At 48.9% G+C, this 23,242-nt stretch overlaps 1 protein-coding gene across 4 annotated transcripts in view; it reads right to left on the reverse strand.

Annotated features, from left to right (window-relative positions):
- The window catches only part of DIRAS1 (DIRAS family GTPase 1), a 94,681-nt gene that overhangs the window by 46,318 nt on the left and 25,121 nt on the right, over nt 1–23,242 (reverse strand). The window contains exon 1 of one of the 4 annotated variants that reach the window (XR_014003658.1): nt 16,575–16,864. The exons of 1 other annotated variant lie outside the window; for it this stretch is intronic. The gene's annotated coding sequence lies outside the window, so the exon portion shown is untranslated. Of the gene's footprint in view, nt 1–10,676; nt 10,780–13,917; nt 13,989–16,574; nt 16,865–23,242 lie in introns of those variants that run through there. 2 more of the 4 variants (XR_014003659.1, XR_014003660.1) reach the window with 2 other exon arrangements.

The raw sequence follows: 23,242 nt of genomic DNA on the forward strand, positions 1-23,242 counted from the left end.
GGGGGGAAAGCAGCATGGCAGCCAAGTTCTAAAAGGACACGGTAGGACACCTGCTTGGAATGCAGATGGAAGGGGGGTCTCCCCAGCATTGCACTGGAACCTTCTGCACACCAAGCAGCTGTTCTGCCCCTGTGTTGGAGCCCTTTCCGGATCTCTAGTGGACTCTCTATCCTTTTTAAGCAGATGGCTATCTGTCCTGGATGCTTTAGCTGAGATTCCTGCATTGCAGGAGGTTGGGCTAGATGTCCCCTGGGGTCCCTTCCAGCTCTGTAAGTCTATAATTCTATCACAGCCAAGCCAGCTTCAGCAGAGATCCATGAGAGCAGGTGGAGGAAGAGGAGGCAGCAGCAGCAGCAGCAGAGGCAGCTGAAGGGTGAGGGGCTGCCTACCAGGCAGAGGGAGAGAAGCACTGCCCGAGTTCTGATCCTGCTCTTCTCGCAGAGCGCAGTTGCTGAGCGACAACTTGCATCTCCCATCTGATCAACCTGAACCAACATGGGGCACACATGCTGGGGAAACGGAGCATGCTCCCTTTGGCAATGCTACAGGGGGAAATTCCAGAAAATGCAGAGAGACGATGGCCCTGTGGAGAGCTCCACAGGTGAGAGTGTGGTGCTGATAACGCCAAGGTTCCCTGTAAGGAACAGGTGCCTATTCCTGCATTGCTGGGAGTTAGACTGGATGGTCCTCAGGGTCCCTTCCAACTCCACCATTTGACGATCTGTGTTCTTTTGCGCTGCCCCTGCAATCAGACAATTCGATCCAAGTTCATTCATCAGCCGGTTGTTAGCAGGGAGTGGCATTCGGACGAAGGCAAGGTGGCTTTCCTTATCAGGACAGAGATGGCATGGAAAGAGTAGCCAGGTTTCCGTAACACACAACGAGGATTTGTGAATGCTACGTGCAACGCTGACTTTGGCGGTAGATGGAGGTTTTGCTGAGAGGTGTTATTGGAATCCAGCATATGTGCCAAGAGAAGAGAGAGAGTGCAGTTGCTGAGTGCCCCCACCAGACGTCTCCCTTGCTGCAGCCCTCCCCAAGAGACACACACAGAAGGCAGGCTGGCAGCTGGTACTCCATGGCCCTGATGCAACCCCAGCCCCAGCCCCCCCCCCCATGGCCAGGCTGCAGCAAAGGCGCCTTTGCAGGAAGGAAGGAAGGAGCCTTGTGAAAAGGATCTAGGAGTCTTGGTTGACCACAAACTTGACATGAGCCAACAGTGTGACGCGGCAGCTAAAAAAGCCAATGCAATTCTGGGCTGCATCAATAGGAGTATAGCATCTAGATCAAGGGAAGTAATAGTGCCACTGTATTCTGCTCTGGTCAGACCTCACCTGGAGTACTGTGTCCAGTTCTGGGCACCACAGTTCAAGAAGGACACTGACAAACTGGAACGTGTCCAGAGGAGGGCAACCAAAATGGTCAAAGGCCTGGAAACGATGCCTTATGAGGAACGGCTAAGGGAGCTGGGCATGTTTAGCCTGGAGAAGAGGTGGTTAAGGGGTGATATGATAGCCATGTTCAAATATATAAAAGGATGTCACATAGAGGAGGGAGAAAGGTTGTTTTCTGCTGCTCCAGAGAAGCGGACACGGAGCAATGGATCCAAACTACAAGAAAGAAGATTCCACCTAAACATTAGGAAGAACTTCCTGACAGTAAGAGCTGTTTGACAGTGGAATGTGGTGCCAAGGAGTGTGGTGGAGTCTCCTACTTTGGAGGTCTTTAAGCAGAGGCTTGACAACCATATGTCGGGAGTGCTCTGATGGTGTTTCCTGCTTGGCAGGGGGTTGGACTCGATGGCCCTTGTGGTCTCTTCCAACTCTATGATTCTATGATTCTAAGACAGAGCCCTGAGCAGAGAGTGCCCAAGGCAGGGCAGGATCCTGTTCCTTCATGCTTCCTCCCCCACCCACCCAACACACCCGTTAACAGTCGTTTTGAAGTGTGATCCTGTCCTCTGGGGTGGAGGTCTTTCAGCAGAGGCTTGACAACCATATGTCAGGAGTGCTCTGATGGTGTTTCCTGCTTGGCAGGGGGTTGCACTCGGTGGCCCTTGTGGTCTCTTCCAACTCTATGATTCTATGATTCTATGATTCTAACAGTGACCGTTCTCAAGCTGAAGACGCCTTCTCCAGTCAGGCAGAAGCCATATAAGCAAAACCACACAAGAGCTAAACCATACTGAAAAGGCACATGTGCGTACAGAATTGAAATGAGGAGGGAGGTTTTGGCTCAGGGGGTTGGGAGCAGTGTTCGAAACCTGCCAGGTGCATTTCGCGGCATCTCTGGTGCCAGGTTGGCGATGGGTATCTCCATCTGGCTGGCCCCTCCGGCTTTCTTAAGCGGTTCAGCAGAAGAGCTCATTTCTATCCCAAGGAGTCCATGGTTCACCCCCTCCTCCGTTAATCCCTACAACGACCCTGCGAAGGAGGCAAAGAGGTTGTGACTGACTCCAAGGTCACCCAGCGAGCTTCATGACGGAGTGGGGATTTGAACCCTCATCTCCCAGGTCCTCATCCGACTCTCTAACCACTACACCCCACTGCCTTCCAAGAGTTCTTCAGCTATGGGGCAGCTCTATAAAATAAGTAGGTAAGTAAATATGGGGAAAGTAAAATGTCACTTAGAGAAGGGTCTGAAATACTTTCCAGGAAGCTTGGATTTGTTTTATTCTGGAGTGTTTTATTTGATGTTTTCAAGTGTTGTAAATCACTTTCAGATTGTGTCTTTAAAATATAAAGCAGAATGGAAATGAAATGAATGATGATGATGATGATGATGGTGATGATAATAATAATAATAATCCCACCATAAAAAGGCACATGGACATTCTGTTGTGGTGGTCGCAACCAAGGTTTAAAGTGCCTTTTGGCAAATAATGTATATACCTGAGTTTCTAACATTGATGTAAACAAATAAATAAATTATTGGGAATAGCCACGGTTCCCCCGCAACACACTGCAGGTCTGAGTCTAAGCAACGACCCCCCCCCCCCAGCAAGCAGCCCATCCATAAAACAGCCCTTTGCGTAATGAGCTGTAAGAAAATTCGTGTAACATTTCATTTATTTATATTTTACTTCGGCAAGTTGGGATGCAGCTTCCCACAGTCCTCAGGATCCTTCCCCATCCAGAGGCTTGGCCAGCCTAGTCGCCTGATTGGGGGGGGGGGCAGCAGCTGCTGTCTGAATCCTCCAGAGGCAGCCACTTGGGCAAGGCTGCTCCCTGCCTTTTCACTGTGCAGCAGCACCCCAGCCCTCCCCCCACTGGCACCTCCAAGGCATGGGACCCGCTGAGGTCTCCCCAAGGGGGTGCAGCCCTGCTGGGGCTTGGACTAGATGACCCTCAAGGTCCCTTCCAACTCAGCAGTGCTGGGATTCTAGGATTCTAAGCACTGGGGGGGAGGGAGCCTGCCCAGTCCTGAAAGCTCAGCCCAGCTCAATAATCTCGGGGAGCTTTGCCAGCAGGGTGAGGGGGAGCCCCAGCCCATGAAAAAAAATCCTGCGCTTGGCACAGAGCCTCTGATGGATGCAGTTCAACAGGACTTTTATTTATGGCTCTGCTGCCAGCCCCGTCTTCATGGCAACTGTTGGGGGGGGGCATATACACAGATGCTGCGAGAGGAAGGAAGGAAGGAAGGAAGGAAGGAAGGAAGGAAGGAAGGACCCCAGGGCTGTAGGGGAGGGGAGGGGAGAGAGACAATGAGCAATGGCTGCTGCAGCTACAGAAAGAACAGGATGTTTGCTGCCTTTCCTCTGCTCCACTGCAAGGACAGCGCGGTGGGAGGGGGAGACTTTCCCTGCAAGGGAGATCAGAGGGAGCTAAGGACTGAGAAGAATGAGCCAGAGGGTGGCTCTGTGCTTCAGGGACCCACAGGCGAAGAGGGACAGGGCAGAGTCTGCCCATGGCACCCCAGTCAATCCTATCCTGCCCAGGACCCACCCAGCGTCACCCCGGACCACTTCTGCTCATTTCTCCGCCTGTGGGCAACCAGCATTTCAACCTCCCTCCGTCCCCACGCAACAAGGGCCTAGTTCTCAGCATGGATTATAGAATTGTAGAGTTGGAAGGGACCCCCAATGGTCATCTAGTCCAACCCCCTGCAAGGCAGGAATCTCAACTTAAGCCCCCCCCCCCATCCAATCTGAAACCAGACCAGACCCTGCCTGGGTTTGCAAATGTGCTAGCATTTTTATTTGCAGCACCATTAGAAGGATATCTCAGCAATATAATTTCAAACTGCAGTTTATTATGATGATTATTACCATTATTTACTACCTGCCCTTCAAGAATCAAAACACAATATTAAAAACAGTTTAAAACAACCTCCCATCAACAGGAATAAGGTGGGTCCCAAAATTATGCACCGCTAGTGGCGAAATCCAGGGTTTGCTTTCAAAATGATTTATCTATTACTACATTTATTAATGGCTTACTGCAGAAAAGTTCTCAAGGTGACTTGTAATTCTCAGTTGGTCCTTTCATAAGCCGCTTTGAGATTTTTGCTTATTTTACAATCAAGTAGCGTATAAATCTTATGAAATAACTCATGATCGTAAAACTCACAAGAGTTCAAGAGCAAGCCAGAAGAGCAGCATTACCGTATTGCTAAATGCGCTCATCTTGCGATGACAGGAAAAGAGTAAGACCCCCCACAGGGGTCATCATACCACATGATCCCAGTTAGGAAAGAAATGCCTGCAGGGTGAAAGCTCATTCTTACATAGAGAAAGCTAGAAAGATCAATTCCCCACACAGAAAAAGCCAGCCTGCCAGGGAGAAGGCTAGGCCAGAGCCCTCCTCCTCCTGCTCCCTGACCAGCTGCCTTTCTAGGTGCAGGGAAGCCTCACAGCCAATGCAACGGAGCCTGCAGAACTGTGAGTCTGCTTCAGGGTGGGTGGAATGGAAGCTTTAGTTGAGATTCCTGCACTGCAACTCTCCAATTCTCAGCCCTGCTCTGAGTTCAGCAATGGCTCCCTGCTTGTGAAAAACTCTCCCCAGGAAGATTCGGCTGCTGCCTTCATTATATATCTTTGGGCACCAGGGGAAAACAAGGAAGGGGGCATTACTGGGTTGTCTTTGTTCTTATTATTATTATTATGTATTTTGTGTTTCTTATACAGTGGTACCTCGGTTTATGAACTTAATCCATTCCAGAAGTCCATTCTTAAACAGAAACCATTCTTAAACCGAGGCGCACCTTCCCTAATGAGGCCTCCCACTGCCAGTGCCCTTCCATCGTTCAGTTTCCATTTGTAGACCGAGGTAAAGTTCGCAAACCGGGACACTACTTACCGTTTTGCGGAGTTCGTAAACCAAATTGTTCGAAAACAGAACTGTTCTTAAATCAAGGTACCACTGTATTAAAATTGCCCTGAGATCTACTGGTACAGTGGTACCTCAGGTTACAGACGCTTCAGGTTACAGACTCCGCTAACCCAGAAATAGTACCTCGGGTTAAGAATTTTGCTTCAGGATGAGAACAGAAATCGTGCAGCAGCGGCGCAGCGGCAGCAGGAGGCCCCATTAGCTAAAGTGGTGCTTCAGGTTAAGAACAGTTTCAGGTTAAGAACGGACCTCCAGAACAAATTAAGTTCTTAACCTGATGTACCACTGTATAGAGTGGTATGCCAATGTATGCAAACAACATTTATACAAATAATAATAAAAAATAAATAATGTGAGATCTGGCAGGCAGGCTTTTTCAAGGCTATCTGGGGCCTCTTGTGAGGATAAACAAGGTAGTAAAACCGGATTAAGCTTCCTGAAGAGGAGGAGGGAGAAGCCACACAGACAGATGCTCGCACACCCGTTAGTAAGATAAAACCAGCAAGGCCAGATTATGGACTGAGGAAGCTAATATTCCTTCAGAAAAAAGGATTAGTAGGGGATCTCTGCAAATCTAATTTTGCAAGGTGGGGGGAGTCTGGCAGTGAGAGCAAAAGTCGCAGATCGCCAGCTACCCATCCTCCTTCCAGGAGCTTTTCCTCATAAACAACCAACAGCAGCTGAAGAAGCCGAGCTGAGCAGAAGGAGATTGGTCATCCCTAGAGGAGAAGGAGGAGAAGAGAAGGCCTTCATCTTTGGACTCGATCTATCCATCCTCCGCCCAACCCAGTGGGGAACCTTCCCTAGGGAGCAAGGCCTGGGGTAGGAAACGTCCCCAAGAGCAGGGTCACAGGAGGAAGAGCTGGGCCCTGGAGTGGGGAGTGGGCTTCATTCTGCAGATGCCCACGCTGTTGCGAAGGGTGGGAGACATGTAAGCAGGATCGCAGGTGGGCCCAGGGAGCCTGACCACTCGGAGAGTCTGGAAGACCCTTCTGCAGGAAACCAGGGCAGAGGGGGATGCATGTGTGAATATTGTGGCATGGGAGTGAGGAAGAGCGTTGCACCCACAAATACATCTCCTTGAGAAAGCATGCTGGTGCCCCTCCAGGGAGAGAGGCACACTGTGCCCATCAAAACAGAAGGCTGGGCTTGCATTCATTTGCTGATACACCAGACCTGGGATGGTTGGGGAGGGCAGATCCGTGGAGAAACCCTCTCTTTGTCCCCCAGGGTTAGAATTGCCAAATGGCACCTTAAACCTAAGTTACAGTTGCCAGAATGGAATGTCTAGGCACCTTTTTCCAATGGGGTATTATATTGTTGTTGTTGTTTTCTATACTGCTTTATATTTTAAAGAAAACAACCTCAAAGCGGTTCACAACACATAAAACAATCCAGAATAAAACAAATTCAAGCATCAAGGAGAGTATTTCAGGTCCTTCTCTAAGTGACATTTGGCTTTCTCCATATTTATTTACCAACTTAATTTATAGAGCTGCCCCATAGCAGAAGTGCTCTAGGGAGCAAGTGGGTGTAGTGGTTAGAGTGTTGGACGAGGACCTGGGAGATCAGGGTTCAGATCCTCACTCTGTCATGAAGCTCACTTGGTGACCTTGGAGTCAGTGATGGCCTCTTCACCTACCTCACAGGGTTGTTGTAGGAATTAATGGGGGGGGAGTGAACCATGCACTCCTTGTGATATAAATGCAAGGTACAAGCTCTTCTGCGCATCTGCTTAAGAAAGCCAGAGGGGCAGTCAGAGGGAGATGCCAGTTGCCAACCTGGCAGCCAGAGATCTTCACAGGGTTGCAATTGGACCCACGCCAGGTGCAAAACACACATTTCTAGCTCTGCCTCAATGTAAAATGCACAAGCAGGATTCGAGCATGAGAGCTGCCTACCCCCGGTCCCCGCTGGTCTCCAGAAACTTGGTATCCAGAAGCACTGCTCCCTCCAACCTGCTGTTTCTGCCTCCAGGTGCAAATGTCTTACCTGGATTTGGAAGGGAGCCTACAGGTACAAAGAGACACAACCTCTGGCATGCGCACCACCCAGGAAGCCTCTGCCTGCCCCTCCAGGAGCGAGTGCATCTTCCGAAATAAGAACTGCTCCAGGCCAGCTTGCACAACAGGTGAGCCTGGCGGGACTCCCAGTTCACCTGCTCAGGAATTCTGGAACAGGAGGGCCGCTGCAGCCACCTTCAGAAACACCTCCTGCTCAATCTGAACTTGCAAAGGGTTTGTGGGCAGGAGAAAGAATGCAACAAGAACCTGTTGAAGTGTACACAACTCACAACAGCTCTGAGGCAGAGGGGTCAGGTTTCTGAATCGCCACAACCACAAGCGAGGATCCAGGTCGCTATTTGAGGAGCAGGTGGGGGCACCAGGTTGTAGAAGGAATGGCCGAAATAAATCCTCAAAGAATTCTCCACGCAATGGGCAAAACAGAGGAAAATTACTTCCAAACATCATGGTTTCATTAACATCAAAAATCACTCCTGCTATACAGATTTATATCTGATTTAATATGATCTCTTCTTAAATATGCTCCTGCCACAGTGTCAGTCAAGATGGTCCAGTGATTTCATTTAACTCTGTGACCTTCAGGGGATGCAATATCACACATTTTTTCAGAGACTGAAGGTGGCATGAAAAAGACCTAGCATTTAGTCACTGTTTTATTCACAGGGTTTCCTTACTGCCCTGTAATGAAGTTCTTGGGGCAGCTCAGCAAACAAACAAAACTATGGGGGAAACAACACAAAACACAAAAATCAAGAAAAAAAATCAAAAGCAGCATAGACTTTCAGCCGTCTGGCCCAAAAATGGCAGCTGGGCATTCCATTTTGGCGACTGTAACATGGAGATTTTGGAAGCAGCCTGCCATGTTTTGAGAGAGGGGATTCCTCCAGGGAGCAGGAAAACTCTTGCATGGTGGTAGGGCAGAGTGGGTTGGATTACTGCAAAACTTTATACATGGGGCTGCCTCTGGAGACAGTTCGGAAACTTCTGCTAGTGCAGAATTCAGCGGCCAGGCTGCTCACCAGGGCAAGAGAGTTTGAGCATTTTACACTGATACTTGCCTGACTGCCCTGGCTGCCCATTAGTTTCCAGGCCTAATTCAAAGTGCTGGTGTTGACCTATAAAGCCTTCAGTGGCTCAAGGCCCCAATATCTCAAGGGTGACAAAATGAAAACAGGGCCTTTTCCGCAGTGGCATCTTGTCTGTGGGATGCTCTCCCCTGGGAGGTTTGCCTGGTACCTTCATTATCCACCTTTAGGTGCCAGGCAAAAAAGGTTCCTCTTTAACCAGGCCTTTGGCTTACTGACACCCAATGCCCTCTTAAAATGTGTTGGGGAGGCAGGGGGTTATTGGGTTGTTGTTTTATTTTTATTATGCATTTTGTGGTTTTATATTGTGGTTTTATGCTGCAAAGCGCCCTGAGACCAGCAGGAGGCACCACGGGAAGAAGCATCATGAAACAGATGTGGAGGAGCTTCCTAACCAACTTCTGTGAAGTTTTGTTTTAAATGCAGGAGGAGAAGTCTTAGCAGAAGATGCAAGGGAACAAGCCCCCCCAACCCAAAGAAAATCCCATTGACAGGGAAAGAGCTAAGCCTCTGTAATGGACAGAATGCCCCCAAGGCTCCCCCAGCCTCCTGAAATGGACATCAGATGCTGAGCAGGAAGGAAGATGTGCCAGAGCAGAAACGGGCCTTTGTTCCCCCCTAATGGGGCGGGAAGGAGATTTGGACTCCCCCATCCGCATCCCCACCCCTTTCTCTCTCTGCTGCCCTCAGGAAGACCAGAGCAAGCTGGGTAACAACAAAGAATTTATTTCCACTGTCATTAAGCGTCAGTCGTATCGCCAGGACAATTTTGCTTCAGGAGGGAAGGAGGGAGGAAGAAAGAAGTCGCAGAGGACAAGAAAGGAGGAAATGTTTTGGCCGCCCCAGTTCCAAACCATTCCTCCTCATCGGTTACATAAATGGGAGATAACCCTAAACTGGGGGCCTGAGCTGCAATTTTTTGTGTGCAGGAAATTTTTAGTACAAAAAAAGTGGGGAGAACCAAGATTGCCAGCGTTCCTGCCCCTCCACAAAAAATCCCCTCCCATAAACATAATCAAGCAGTATATAGCTGTTCATCTGTCATGGATGCTTTAGTTGAGATTCCTGCCTTGCGGGGATTGGACTAGATGACCCTTGAGATACCTTCCAACTCTACGATTTTATGATTCTGTAAATTTTATGAAATAAACAACCTCATAATAATAAAATTCACTGAAAAAGAAATGGCACCTAGACATTCTGTTTGGTGTTAGAAACTCATATATAAAACCTGTATCTCATTGAACCTAAGTTACAGTTGCCACGATGGAATGCCTAGGCACCATTTTTTACACTTTGAAGATTCATTTCATTTCTATACCGCTCTGTATTTCAAAGAACAATTCTCAAAGTGGTTTGCAACACACTAGAACATCAAATAAAACAATCCAGAATGAAACAAACTCAAGCTTCAAGGGAAATATTTTGGATCCTTCTCTAAGTGACATTTTGCTTTGCCCAGCCGCCAACCCGGCACCCAGGTATCTCCACATGGTCGCAATTGGACGCACCAGTTGCAAAACATGCCTGGATAATGGCTAATACTGATTCTGTGGTGACAACCCTAATCTAGGTTTAAGGTTGGCAACTGGCTTATATATCTGTGTTTCTAACGCTGACAAGAAACCCAGGCTGAACAGGGAAGGAAGGCTCCATTTTCTGACTTGCACACCAATGGCCCTCTGCAGTTTGCTGCCTTCATTTCCAGCAGAGAAAGCCAGGAAGTTTTTCACAAGAAGGCAATAAATTAGAAAGAAAGACGACTCCAACTTCCTGGCAGTTTTTCTCGCCCAGAACTACATAGAAAAATAATTCACGGCAGCTGAGGAGAAGTTTCTTGTGGAAATTGTGCCCAGAAGACCCTCCCAGGGGCTGTTTGATGCCCCTCAGCTGGGCCCCACCTCCAAGGACCCGATCTCCACCCTTGAGTTCCCCAAGTCAAAGCGACTGAACCCTGCAGGAGAGAGGACTTCTTTTTTCCAGCACTTCCAAGAACATATCTGGAGGGTGAAGTCATGGTTTTAAGCTGCTCCATTGATAATGAAAACAAGGCAGACCCATCTGGGCGGGAGAGAGGGGCATTCATGCAGGATGCAGACAACAACAACAACAACAACAACAAATTATTTATACCCTGCCCATCTGGCTGGGTTTTCCCAGCCACTCTGGGTGGCTCCCAACAGAATTAAAAGCACAATAAAACATCAGACATTAAAAACTTCACTCAACAGGGCTACCTTCAGATGCCTCTGGGAAAAGCTTGCGCCCCTTTCAACCACTCAGCCCAGCTGACAGAAAGGCTTTCTCTGGGCTCACGGAGGGCGGCTCCTGGCCTGTCCTGCTGATTCCAAGAATGAGTATGAGGGGTCGGCTTTATCCCCAGTTACGACTGCCCTCCTCTCTCGTTCTCCCACATTTCTTCGCTGAAAATAGGGACGTCCCGTTCCATAATGATAATGTTTCTACTTATACCCCACACATCTTACTGGGCTGCCCCAGCACTCTGGGCAGCTTTGAATATATTTAAAAAGATTAATATTTAAAAAACTTCCCTATACGGAATTGCCTTCCGACAGCTCGGGGGTCAGATTACTCCATACCTTCCAACATTTCTCCAATGAAAACAGGGACATTCTAAGGAAAAGTGGGATGTTCCAGGATCAAGTCAGAAACCAGGATGGCTTCTCTAATCAGGGACATCCCTAGAAAATAGGGACATTTGAAGGGTCTGCTCTCCCCCCCTGCAACCTGTGTCCATGTTTGCTCTGCAAATAATAAATGGCAGAGCCCTCCCAGGCCAGGGCGACCTCTGTGTAGATGCCATGGCTTTGGAATATTATTTATTATTAATCTTATTTGTTTACTTACTGAATTTCTATACCTTCCTTCATCAGAGCATGACGGGGCAGTTTACAATATAAAGACACAAAAATAGATACCATAGTAACAGACAAAAACAATACCACCCCCTTATATATGTGTGTGACACACACACAGAGAGAGAGTTTAAAAGGCCGTAAATGGTCCCATGAGCCAAAGGCTTGGGAGAAGAGAAATGTTTTTGGCGGGCGCCTAAGGATATGTAATGAAGGCACCAGGAGAGCCTCCTTGGGGAGAGCATAGCACAAACAAATGCCCCGTTCTCATGTGCCACCCTCTGGACCTCTCAAGGCGGAGGCACATGAAGAAGGGCCTCAGAAGATGATCTCAGTGTCTGCGTCGGTTTATACAGGGAGAGACGGTCCTTGAGGTGATGCAGTCTTGAGCCTTTTAAGGCTTCAGAGGTCAAAAACAGCACTTTGAATTGGGCAGCCAGTGCAGTCGGACCAGGATCAGTGTAATATGCTCAAACAGTCTTGTCCCGGTCAGCAACCTGGCTGCTGAATTCTGCAATGGCTGAAGTCTCCAAGCTGTCTTCAGAGGTAGCCCTACGTATAACACATTGCAATAATCAAACCTTGAGGCTGCCAGGGCATAGACAGTAGACTATACCAGTCCAGACAGGGGTGTAGCTGGACCACCAGCCAAAGCTGAAGGTTTTAGGCACTCCGGGCCACCTGAGCCTCAAGCGACAGCAATGGATCCAGGAGGACCCCCCAAGCAGTGCACTTGCAGAAAGGCTTCACTGGCCTCCAAGTGAGTCATGTGGCCCCCTTCCACCTAACGTCTCTCCCTCAATGCCAATGGTGGAAGCTGCCTTCAGAGGTGGCATTCACTGGGAACCTCATCCAAACAGCCCCACATCACTCCCTGAATGACTTCCCAGGGCTGTCATGAAAACACAGGAAAGATGTGGCACTTGGTACAGAAATGTGCCAACTCTTTGCGTTGTCCTTCTGCACAAGGGCAAATTGAAAGGCTGGCCTCTAGCCGGTTCTTGCTCCCTTGGAAGCTCCTGTCCTCCCAGCAACCACACTCAGTTGTCAATTACTTTTAACCCCCAAACTCTGCAAATCTGCACAAGGCCCAGGCGACTGACTTCCAGCAGCCCCTTAACTAGCAAGTCTATTTGGACCATTTAACTTTTTAAAAAGAGAACTCCTACCATGTGCCAAAGGGGGTGTCATTTCTTGCATCCCGAGAACAAGATCCTGGTTTCAAAACAAACCCCACTTCCTTAAAGCTGACCGTAAGGACACCTTCCCTTCCTCTTGTTACATCACAGAGGCAATATTTCAGAAAACGTTTTGGAGCAGAAGGGCTCAACACCTCCTCAAAGGACAAACAGCGGATGTTACAAAAGGCAAGCGCTAAATTTAGGCCAACTTCCTTCTAAGAAACGAGTAACACTTGGAAATCACTGAAGTGATGCAGCTCCAGGCGGCCAGGGTGGCATTTCACCAACCTGGGAACCTGAAAATAGTATAAAAGTAATTTAGGAAAGTAATCGTAGGGGGAAAATAGTATAAAAGTAATTTATCTGTAATCAGATAGAAATCCACTCTGGCGGTGCATTTCAGAGTCCCCCAGAAAGAGAACGAGAGGCAAAGGCGTGCAGATTTCCAACAAGTTGGGCGGTGCGAGACTACAAGTGTGCAGAGCTCTTTCCCAAACCTGGGGGACTGTTGGCTGCAACAATATCCAGGCAGCACCAGGCCAGGGAAGGCTGCATTCGGCTGCTTTCAACCCCATGGATCCATCAGTGCCCCACTGTCGCTGCCGAGAGATGCTGCTGGTGACTGAAGCTGTGGCGAAACACAAACTCCTTTATTGCACGCACACATCTCCTCATCGAGATCTTGTTGCCTGCCATGAGGCCCAATCTCTGTTGACACAAGTGTGAGCGCACAAACACGCAGATCCTGGAACCAATTCTGAACAAGAGAAAAGATTTCTTTCTCCAACAACCATCCGATGCAAATAATGCCTTCCACGGAAGCAGATGTAAAGAGGTGGTTTTTTCTTAAAGAGCAAGTGTTGCCCACACAACCGGGATAGGCTCTGCTCTCCATCCTATTCAGTACACTCCATTCAGAAATTTCAGAAATTTCAACAGGCCTCCAATTTTCATGTTTCTCACCTCTGAAAGAGTATAACTTTCTTTCTGTGCTACTGAGTCTTCCTCTGCTTCAGACTCCCTACGAATTCTCCATCCACAGCAAAAAGAATAAGCCCGAATTTTCTAAAGGCTAGATATGGCACCGTTGCCTGAGCCATGGCATCCCATGCACATACAACACATATGCCATATCGTGGGATGTAGCAGATGAAGCATGCCTAGGCTGCCCCTTAAAATTAAATTACACCAACAGTACAGCCATGGAAACAGGGAGATGAGAAGAATATAAAGTTATCAATTTTTAAAGCATTATATTGCACTGTAAACTGCTTCAAGTGACCAAGGGAGAAAAGCAAAGTATAAATCTTCTATGGAGATTTGACACAAAATAAACCAGTGGATGCAGTGACCTTAGAATTTACAGTTTCCTTCTGCATTAGACAAGCCAAACACCTGCATGTCTATTTATTGTTGCTTACTGAATTTATATCCTGCCCTTCCTCCCCAGGGCAGCAGACAGATCCACAACTTGGAAAAGCAACAATGATGTCCTGAAACAGATCAAAACGTTCCGCAACCAAACACAATTAATAACATTCTGAAAGCAGTTGAGAGAGAAAAAGCACTTGGCACACGGCAAGGCATGCTCCTTGCTGCTTTGCAGAAATTTAACCAAAATACAACTTTTGCCAGGCAGGTAAAATGCAGCTTTTTGCAGCAGCTTTCAGGTCTGGGAGTAGCCAAATCGACATTGCCTCCCCATGGGACTCCAGCACCCATTTCCCATCCTCATGGCGCCCATCCAGGAAGAGGAGAACAGACCTGAGCATCAGCCCCTCAGCTCAGGAATGACAGCTCCAGCCCCCCTCCCTCTCCAAGCCCCACACAACCCCTCTGGCTCCATCATATCCCTTGCAAGCAAGCCAAGTCACGAGCAGACTGAACCCAGTGGCAATGAGTTGTTTGTCCAAATACTGTACTGGGCTCGTGGGGAGTGTTTCCCCCCGGCATTAATTAGAGCAGTGTTTCCCAACCTTTTTTGGGCAAAGGCACACTTGTTTGATGAAAAAAATCTCGAGGCACACCACCATTACAGCCCCGTGACGTCAGCGCGCAGCGTCACGCCGGGAGGGACGCACGAAAGTGTAAGTTTCAATTTTTTCCCCTCCCCCTTGCCGGGGAACCTCCAAGCTTTGGGGGTGGGGGGGAGGAGGCAGCAAAGCGAGGCAGGAAGGAGAGCGCGGCTTGGCTGGGTGAGCTTTGGCAGGGGCAGGGAATGAGAGCCGCGAGGCGGGCGCTGCGGACGGAGGCGCTGCCCGCCGAGCTCGCAGGCAGCCAGGCAGGCAGACGGCGAGAGCCCCGCGCTGGGTGGCCTCTCCTCGCTGCCGCCGCCCCGCCTCTCGCCACCCGACTCGCCCGCCTCCCTCCAGGCAACATCTCGCGGCACACCAGGCAACATCTCGCGGCACACTAGTGTGCCGCGGAACAGTGGTTGGGAAACACTGAATTAGAGGGCACCAGCCCCCAAGACCTTCCTGCATATCATTTCAAGGGGCTCATTTCTGGAAGAGCAATAACTGGTGTTGGGAATTCCCATTGTTCTAGGCGTATTTTGCAACAGGGAATTTCATTAGAGCAAGCAGTTTCTGAGCACAGTATTGCACCTAAGATTTCAGATTAAAACTGCAAAGTGAAAGGAAATGAGAACCTTTTTCTGCCTTCCCCCTTCTAGCTACTCCCTGAAGACTGGAGAAGAGTCCCTCTTAAGAATATTAGGCGGGTGGGCAGGGGAAGGACTACACCATGTGAAAAATGAACATAATATTTTAGCTACAGTTCATTGATTTTCAGCTTTGTATTCTTGTTATCAAAAAAGCGTGCCTAGAAATTCTGTTGTTTCACCCATAACGGAGGTTTAAGGTGCCCTTTAGCTCTTAGCTTTCATATCTCAGTTTCTAATGCTGGCAACGTATGTTAACAGCAGCCCCACTCTGCCAAACAGCCTTTCTCCACTTGGGATGTATCCCCAGCTAAACACTCCAGTGTACTTACAACCTGCAACCTTGGCATTATCAGCACCACACTCTAAGCAACTGAGCTAGACGGGTGTGGTTGGACTACAACTCCATCATCCCTGACCACAGGCTAGAGATTATGGGAGTAGGAGTCTAACAACGCCTGGGGACCCAAAGTGGAGACAGGCTGCTGTAGAGTCCAGAAGCTGGCCAGACCCTCTCCGCCGGAATTCCTCAGTGACCCTCACCCATAAAGGCGCTCTCTGTGCATGCACAGGAACCACTTGCCCTTCTCAAGCACCTTCCGCAATGACTACTTACGTGTTCCAAGCCCCAACAGTCCCCCGCCCTCCCTGCAAGGTGCTTCCAGTCTGCTGTCTAAATGGCAAGATACTCTTCCCCACGCTGCCCCGCTGGGACCCTTCTCACCAGAAGTGAGAAGCCAGATACCACAACGGAAAGCCCAACAACTCCCCACCGGCCCAGGCCCTGTTCTCAGTGACCAGGCAGGCGGAGATCCAGCTACAGATCCCCACCCCGCCAGTGAAACCTGCCCCTTCCCCCAAAAATGCTGTCCACCTCACGTCTTGTGGCGGGGAGTTCCAGAAGCTCATGCTGTGCCTGCAATGTGGAGGAGGCTGCTGACACCAAATGAACACCCTTGCCCTCCTTTTGAGCACTCTTTTGGGATCAGCATAGAAGCCCCTCAATCAACATGCAAGCCCCGCCCACCGAACTGTGCAGAAGCCCCTCCTTCATTTGATAGGCCCCTCCCACTTTGACCAGCACAGAAGCAGCTCCTCCCTTGGAAAGGCCTCCCTCCTCTTAAGGCTCCTCCCACTTCCTATGGTCCCCGCCCCTCTCAGCTCCTCCCCCTCAATTACCGTGCAAGCCCCTCCCACCTGCCATTGTCTCCTCCCCCTTTTCCCCTGCACGCCCCTCCTCCGTGGCCCCGCCCGCCCGCATCACAGGGCGGAGCCACATAAGCCCCGCCCCTGAAGACCCCACCGCAAGGGGCGTTTCCTTCCTCGGCCCCGCCCCTCACAGGTGCCCACGTGACCTCCCCCTCCGCGTCACCCTGAGGGCGGCGGTGGCGGCTTTGCGAGTCGGGCGCCTCTTACCCTCTTGCCCCGCTCGCCTTTTTCTCTGCCTTCCTTCTCGGCCGCTCCGCCTCGCCGCTTCCCCCGCTGCTGCCGAAGCCGCCGCCGCCTCCGCCCTCGCCCTGCCGCGCAACCCAACCTGCTGCCAAGTCGCGAAAACGGGCCAGGCAGCCCCCCCGCCGTCCGCTCCCGTCCTCCGTCAAAGGGGCGATGACCGACGGCGCCGGTCGGCCAATACGCGCGGCGCGTCCCCCAGCGCGGAGGCGGGACGAGCGCTCAGCTGCGCCGTTAGGTTGTCCCCGCGGGCGAGGGCGGGGGGAGAGAGCGAGCGGGCGTGGAAGCGGCCAATCAGGGCCCGCGAGGGCGGGGGGAGGGAGCGGGCCTCGGCTCGTATGCAGATTGCGGAGGTGGGCCAGACTGCGCATGTTCTCTCTTTGCATTATTCATGAGTGGCAAAGGCGGGAAAGGAGAGGGGCGGGGCGAGGCGGCAATGCAGAACTAGGATCAATGCCGAATGTCCGTCTCTATTTATGGACAGTGGCACCTCGGGTTCAGAACTTCATTCGTTCCGGAGGTCCATTCTTAACCTAATGGGGCCTCCCGTTCTCATCCTGAAGCAAAGTTCTTAACCCGAGGTCCTATTTCTGGGCCAGATGAACTGCATCCAAGAGTATTAAAAGAACTGGCAGATGTGATCTCAGAACCACTGGCAGTCATCTTCGAGAAATCCTGGAGAACAGGCGAAGTCCCGGCAGACTGGAGGAGGGCAAATGTTGTCCCTATTTTCAAAAAGGGGGAAAGAGAGGACCCAAATAATTACCGCCCAGTCAGTCTGACATCAATACCAGGGAAGATTCTGGAGCAGATCATTAAGCAAACAGTCTGTGAGCACCTAGAAAGGAATGCTGTGATCACCAATAGTCAGCATGGATTTCTGAAAAATAAGTCATGTCAGACTAACCTGATCTTGTTTTTTGACAGAATTACAAGCCTGGTAGATAAAGGGAACGCAGTGGATGTAGCCTACCTTGATTTCAGCAAGGCATTTGACAAGGTGCCCCATGATATTCTTTAAAGAAGCTGGTAAAATGCGGTCTTGACTATGCTACCACTCAGTGGATTTGTAACTGGCTGACTGACCGAACCCAAAGGGTCTCATCAATGGTTCCTCTTCATCCTGGAGAAGAGTGACTAGTGGGGTGCCACAGGGTTCTGTCTTGGGCCCGGTCTTATTCAACATCTTTATCAACGACTTGGATGATGGACTCAAGGGCATCCTGATCAAATTTGCAGATGACACTAAACTGGGAGGGGTGGCTAACACCCCAGAGGACAGGATCGCACTTCAAAACGACCTTGACAGATTAGAGAACTGGGCAAAAACAAACAAGATGAATTTTAACAGGGAGAAATGTAAAGTATTGCACTTGGGCAAAAAAAATGAGAGGCACAAATACAAGATGGGGGACACCTGTCTTGAGAGCAGTACATGTGAAAAGGATCTAGGAGTCTTGGTTGACCACAAACTTGACATGAGCCAACAGTGTGACGCAGCAGCTAAAAAAGCCAATGCAATTCTGGGCTGCATCAATAGGAGTATAGCATCTAGATCAAGGGAAGTAATAGTGCCACTGTATTCTGCTCTGGTCAGACCTCACCTGGAGTACTGTGTCCAGTTCTGGGCACCACAGTTCAAGAAGGACACTGACAAACTGGAACGTGTCCAGAGGAGGGCAACCAAAATGGTCAAAGGCCTGGAAACGATGCCTTATGAGGAACGGCTAAGGGAGCTGGGCATGTTTAGCCTGGAGAAGAGGAGGTTAAGGGGTGATATGATAGCCATGTTCAAATATATAAATGGATGTCACATAGAGGAGGGAGAAAGGTTGTTTTCTGCTGCTCCAGAGAAGCGGACACGGAGCAATGGATCCAAACTACAAGAAAGAAGATTCCACCTAAACATTAGGAAGAACTTCCTGACAGTAAGAGCTGTTCGACAGTGGAATTTGCTGCCAAGGAGTGTGGTGGAGTCTCCTTCTATGGAGGTCTTTAAGCAGAGGCTTGACAACCATATGTCAGGAGTGCTTTGATGGTGTTTCCTGCTTGGCAGGGGGTTGGACTCGATGGCCTTTGTGGTCTCTTCCAATTCTATGATTCTAGTGGAGTCTGTAACATGAAGCGACTGTAACCTGAGGTCCCACTATTCAGTTTCCATAATAAAGCCTTTAAAAATATTAATAATTTAACTATTATTGTTTAAAAGCACCAGTACCTCAAAAATGAGAAAATAATACCAATTATTATTAAACTTTAACAAATAATAATCATAAAATCATTACTGCATTTGCCTCCCACCTTTCTCCCAATTTGGCAGTGGCATTTGAAGAATGACAACTGACCAAAAAAAACACCAAATAATGTTATTTATTTTTATTTTATTAAATCTTCATGGGCGGTTTGCAATGAAATCATGATAGGAAAAACACAAAATACATTCTAGAAATAAGAACGAAAACAACCCAATAATCCCCAGAGAAGTAAAAACCGGAAGGCAACCCTTGAAACGCAGACAGAGAAGCTGAGGCCCTATATATATATATATATATAAATTCCAGTATTTGGACAGCAACCAATATGTGCAAATTTGGGAGGATAGTGAATCCAAACAGGAAGAAAAACCTGAGATTCATTAGGCAAACAAAGCAAACAATCAGCTTCAGTGGTGCATAAATTTAATGCATAAAAGGTTCTTTTCATTTTTTAAGACACAAAGCAATAACAACAACAACAACAATAATAATAATTTTATTGTTTGTACATCTCCCATCTGTCTTGCCAAATGCAAGGTGGTTCTTTAAAATGAGAGTCAGAACACTCTGGGTGGCTTCTAGCACATATAAAAACGAAATAAAACGCCAAACATTAAAAACTTCCAGATTAAAAAAATGCCCTTAAACTTCAGGTAAAAGAGGAAGGGAGGATAGAGCCGTTTGCGGCCATTTTGTGGATCCCTCAAAGCCTGCAGCCCTGGAGAAATCTCTCCATCTCCAATCCCCCAACGAAATCTTAGATCGGGGTAGGCAACCTAAGGCCCAGGGGCCGGATCCGGCCCAATCGCCTTCTCAATCCGGCCCACAGACGGTCCGGGAATCAGCATGTTTTTACATGAGTAGAATGTGTCCTTTTATTTGAAATGCATCTCTGGGTTATTTGTGGGGCATAGGAATTCATTCGTACCATTTTTCAAAATATAGTCCGGCCCCCACATGATCTGAGGGATGGTGGACTGGCCCACGGCTGAAAAAGGTTGCTGCCCCCTGTCTTAGATGGCAATAAATTGGACAATAAACTTATTTCAATAAATGAGTTTGCTCAAGTTTGCTCAAAGATTCAGCTCAATGCCCACTCCCAGATTTGCCCCTTGACTGGCTGCACTTTTAGATGCCCAAAAATAAAATTTAAATGAACACATTTTGCACATGGAGAAAGACTCCCGCAAGAGACGAGGAACTCCCATCTCGTCTTCGCTTTTCCTGTCTTATCGGCGAGTGGCCTGGTATCCTGGACCACAAAAACTATAATTTTTCTAGCCTCCTCAGCCCCCTGCTGCGGAAACATGTCCATGCCAGGAATGTGCCGTAACATTTTGCTGTGGAGACACACTTTTGTGCCCATGTGCATGCAGAGAGGGGGGCAGAATAAAAGGAAATGGTGATTTCTACCAGCTGGGTGCAGAACAAAATTGCTGCAGCTGAATGTAAAAGGCTTTAGGATATTTGATTTGTCCATGGGAAAAGGAAGGGAAATGGAAGACAGGCTCCCTTTGCAGGGCTGTGGGCACAAGTGTTCCTGCCAAAGGGAATTGCACTGAGATATTAAGACAGAAACGTGCTTTGCAGGGAGAGAACGCATCAGGAGAAATTGAATGATCCATTATCAGAACCATTTTAAAGTGGAACGAAGCTGGACTCTGGCTGTGGCTGGAGCAAGTTAGTTCCTTGGAGGTTTTTAAGCATAGCTTGGATGTCCATCTGCCAGGGATGCTTTGGCTGAGATTCCTGCATTGCAGGGGTTGGGCTGGATGACCGCTGGGGGTCCCTTCCAACTCTACAGTTCTATGAAAGTGTACACTCAGCTCAGTGAGGGAACCAGTTGCTTCTTCTTGGAGAGAAAGCAACGTTTATCTCATAATTTTGGGCAGAGGCAGCTATGCCGAAGAGATGAGGCCTCAACAGGGACAGCCAGCCCTGCGAGGAAGGCTAGGGGGAGAGAGAGAGCAGCTGCCACAAAGGCTGCCTTTGGGTAGGGATGGGCTGCCCACTGTCGGACGCAGGAGGCCAGACTAGGCCTGCCCACCTGGGCCTGATCCAGGGGCTGACCGGGGGGGAGCACCCTGGTCCATTAGGCCCCCCCACCCCAGAGCACCCCCATGGCAAGTCACCCTCAACCTCCAACTCCCAATTCTTCCAGGCAAAGGAGCAAAGCCAGTTTCGCTTTTGGGTGCAGGGTGCCCCCTGGTGGCCAAGGGCAGGTGGTGCATTGGTGGAGAGTCACCCATCGATGGGGAGCCTGTGTCACCCGAAACAGGGCATGAAATGGGTGCCATTCCAGACCTTGCGGGTGCAGCAACCTTGCAAGCTTCCAAGTCAACACTGGCCTCTCCTTTTTAAAATGTTTGCTTATAAATTTATTGAGCTTATTACAGTAAATTAAAAGAAATAAGAAAGGGGAGAAATAGAAAAAAGGAAGAGAATACATTAAAAAACAAAGCATTTTAAATAACAAAAGAACCATAAAATATAACTATATAGTATCTATGTAGATGAATAAACTCATTGTTTCCCTCAAATATTTGATTAACTATGTGGTTTTGACAAATACATTCCAAATATCATTAAATTTGATTGTGCGTAATCTTTGTCCGTTCATTAGTTGCAAGAATTGTTATGTCCTCTATCCATCGATCGAAGGGGGACATATTTTTGCCCTTCCAATGTATAAATATAAATCTTTTTGCAGATGTGTGGGCCCAGAGACTCTATTTTGCTGACCATCTGTCAAGCCCCATAGGTTAGGTATATGAATGATATCTTCTGACATTTTTAGCTCTTTCCCCACAACAGCATTTATACATCCTAATTCCCCCACATACACACACACAGACGCAAATTCACCAATAATGGACACTGTAAAAAACATAAGTTTAAAAGAAGCGTTTTCCTTTTTGCATCTCCAACAGCAGGCTGTCATCAACGGATGTTTATGCCATCGTGTGATGGAGTCCAATAAACTCAAAATAAGATATTTTCTTGCATGAGACATAGTTTATAATCTCGTGACACATTAGAAACAGAGCTAACACAGAGCTTTCCTGAAGGCCGGTGTGAATTCAAAGCCCATGGCAGGAGGAGAAAGCAAACGCCTCTGTCAGGCCCTCCGAGGGCCCTGCTTTTCCAGGGACAGTCCCAGAATTGCAGAAGACATCCCGCTTCCTGATTTGATCCCGGAATGTCCCGCTTTCCTTTTCCCCTCCCCATCTTGGAGAATAATTAAAAGTGGTGTGTGCAGGGGCTAAAACGGAGTCCTGTTTATACTGAAAATAAAATCCCTGCACCAAATGGAGGAAATGGTGAAGTGTCCTATAATTTTGAAGGAAAAGGTCACCCATCCACTTTAAAGTCTTTCATTGCTTTTCATTTCTTAGGAAGCACGGAGAAGGTTTATTCCTTTATTGTAAATGGAGCCTCACTCTGCCTACTCAGAAGTAAGTGAGCTTACGACCAAGTAATTGACCAAGATTGTGCAGCTTTACACTGCAACCTGAAGCATTTTTACTTGGAACTAAGTCCCACTGAGTTAAATAGCAATAGCATTTACTCTCTGGTAGGATCATTCTGTTCCCAGTATTATTATTTCCTGCCTCCCCCTCCCCAGGGACTCAGGGCTGCTTACAGCTGAAATATTGTTTCATTCCATTTATCAGTAGAAGATGTTGCACACGATTCCTTCCCTCGCACCTTTTTCCTTTACAACAACCCTGTGAGGTCAGTTCAGCAGAGGCTGCCCTTGGTTCAAGGTGGCTGAGGCTGAAGCGCAGAAGGCATCTCTGTGTGCAGTGAGCTCAAATGTGGGAGAAGCTTCCTGGTGGAGAAGAGGACGTCCCTATTTCCATCGGAGAAAGGGGGCTCAGGGAGAGGCATGGGGGTGCCCCCCTTTTCCAAGGGGGCTGCAGCTCTCCCCTCCCTTTCCCCGTCTCCTCCGCTCCCAAACGCAAGCAGAGAGCCAACGGTTTCCACAGCAACCCTGTGAATGACGCATTTCGGGATTTGCCATGCAGGGCCTAAGGGGGACTTGCCATTTCTGATTGTGAGGGGGGCAGAGACACTGTGAGATCCACACACAGATGCACCACACACCCGGGGAGCAAGGCTGGCAGGTGTCCCATAACGGGGGTCTGGCTGGCCCCTGTGAGGACAGCATGCTGGACCCCCTTGGGGCCTGACCCAGCAGCCCGGCTCTTCTTGTGTCCCTATGCAACCTCCAGGCCCAGAAGCAGTCTATCCTGATTAGCTGAGGACAGGCTCTGATCCAGCAGCCAGGCTCTTCTGGTGACCTTCATGTGCAGACGCACCTTGGTGCAAACGCAGGCCTCAAACGCAGGACAGCAAGCGAGGGGAGGGAGAGGCAAG

This window comes from Podarcis bocagei (assembly GCF_964188305.1).
Source record: "Podarcis bocagei genome assembly, chromosome: 18".
Classification (NCBI taxonomy): Eukaryota; Metazoa; Chordata; class Lepidosauria; order Squamata; family Lacertidae; genus Podarcis; species Podarcis bocagei.